Source organism: Urocitellus parryii (assembly GCF_045843805.1).
Source record: "Urocitellus parryii isolate mUroPar1 chromosome 13 unlocalized genomic scaffold, mUroPar1.hap1 SUPER_13_unloc_12, whole genome shotgun sequence".
In the NCBI taxonomy this organism is placed as follows: domain Eukaryota; kingdom Metazoa; phylum Chordata; class Mammalia; order Rodentia; family Sciuridae; genus Urocitellus; species Urocitellus parryii.
Genome location: NW_027551764.1, coordinates 1,072,314 through 1,074,526, shown reverse-complemented (window position 1 = coordinate 1,074,526; position 2,213 = coordinate 1,072,314). Strand labels below are relative to the sequence as shown.

The 2,213-nt window shown below is 47.0% G+C and overlaps 1 pseudogene; it reads right to left on the bottom strand.

Moving 5' to 3' along the window:
* Positions 1–407: 407 nt before the first annotated feature.
* LOC144251362 (NGFI-A-binding protein 1 pseudogene) lies at positions 408–1,829 on the bottom strand (annotated as a pseudogene).
* Between the last annotated feature and the right edge of the window lie 384 nt (positions 1,830–2,213).

Here is a 2,213-nt window from a genome sequence, read left to right as displayed (position 1 = left end):
CACTTAAAGCAGACAATAAAATTTCAAATAAAACAAACTATATCCGAATCTATTAGGACTAAACAGGTCTCAACATCTAGATTTTACTTTATAAATTACACAAATACATTGTACATTCTGAAACAATGAATGCTTACAATATTAACTTGTAACCTTTCCACATAAAATAACTTACACAGGAATGTGAATGGATCAATATTTGTGACATAAATTGCAACTCTAAATTCTTTTCTTTTGTGGCTGTTGTTTTTTCTTCCCAGTTTCCACAGACTGATGCAAGAGTTCTTATGCTTTGGCTATGAAATCTGAGCTTAATGAGGCAACATTGGCTATTAAGCCTTATTTCTATGATGGAGCATTATCCTTAAATCTGATGCCATTTCCAGAGAACAGTAGGAGAATCAGAGCTATCTCGAATCTTCAGGTTCTGTTTTGTTGACTTTCTTTTCCAAAGTAGAAGTTGAGTGAGGGTAGTCTTTTAAAATCCCAAGGCTCTCTGAGGAGTGGGACTTTGCCTCACTTGAGTAAAGTCTACTCAGCTACCCATTCACCACAAAATGATGGGGCTGTCAGTTCTGCAAATTAGGCATTTGGATATTCAAAGGTCTCTTTCCTTGTCCATCTGAGTTATCAGAAGGCAAGCCATCAGGACTGCTCTTTTGAGCTCTGCCTGGTAAAGCCCTGTAGACAGTCTTCTCTCAGCATGCTGCAGTCTCTCATAGCATAGCCAGCTTGGGCACAGAGGAGCTCTATCTGCTTTGCCATCACCTTTTCACACTGCTGTGAACTAAGGGCTGCGTGTTCTTCACTCTTGGCTCTAGCCTGCTGAAAGAGTGTGTGCATAGAATCCTGGAAATCTGGAAACACATCCTCTACTTTAATTCTCTTTAGGGATAATGCATCTCTTTCACCACATGTTGACTTGATGTATCTGTAAGTATATTCATAGGTGACTTCTCGAGAAATATGCCTAGCCAAAGCAAAAAGTTCATCTTGTAAGCTGGGCATTATCTTTCACATAGAATTGGGCAGCTGCTTCGTTAACAGTGAGCTCATGAAGTGTGAGATGTTTCCCATCCTTTTTATTTGAATCAAATCTGCCATACATTGCACTGTATTTTCGAATTTCCTCCTCTTTTTGTGGATCATCATCACTCATTTCAAAAACGTGACCATTTTGGCCAACTTCTTGTTGGTTTTTAGCAGCTCTTTCCCTTCATTCAAATCACTTTTTTGTCAGTGTGGGGGCCATTCGCTCCACACACTCAGCCACAGAGAGGGCAGCAGCAGCATCCAGTGCCTCACTGCTTTCCTTGGAGAAAGCTGGAGAGCCACGGTCTGCTGGGGTCAGACTGTGTTCCCTCTCAGTAGCATGGTAGCCTTGCCAGAGTCTGTTGTGCTAAGCTCCCATCACATCTGACTTCCCTTGTCCCAAGCTCTGCACACAAGTAGTGGCAGCACATTTGGGAATTTTAAAATGAGGTTCCTTTCATTACTACTTCAGGATATTCCCAGCCAATTTGGTGATCCCTCTGGTACTTTGTAGATAGGTATACTACTGACAGGAAGGGAAGTCAGTGGCTGATTGAAAAGGCCAGGGTTTGTAATCCAGTCTCTCAAAGCCTTCTATAGTCTTCTAACATGAAGGGGCTTGCTAGCCATGCCAAGGAGTGCCAGTGATTTCCAAAAATTCCTCTTCTCCAGCTTCACAGAGTTGCTGGATATCATCGCCACCTTGTTGGATAAAGGCATCAAAAAAGCAGATTGCCTTTCTTCAGTATTCTATATAGCTGCAACTCTCCCAGGGTCCTGGGTAAGGCTGCAGCCATTACTGTGGATGGATTTAACTTGGACCACAGCTGCAGCAGTCTTGGCGCACTCTCCGGAGGACAACTCAGCCCCAACTCTCCCTCAGGCGGCTTTGGTGGCCTGGACGCCCCGCTCCCGTCTTGGGGGGGGGGGGAGGGAAGGTGGGGGGGGGAGGGAAGGTGGGGGGGGGAGGGAAGGTGGGGGGTGCGGTCTCCCCGCGCACGGCTGGCTCCTGCCCGCTGCTGCCCACCCGCCTGCCCAGACGACGCTCCTTCTGCTGCGGTGGCTGTGGCGGCGGCAGCGGCGGCACCTCCCGTGCGCACTGCACCTTCCCGTCCCCCGCCCACCTCCGTCCTAGCCTGCACCCCCAGCGCGCCCTCCCTTTGGGAGATTCCTGTTCTTGC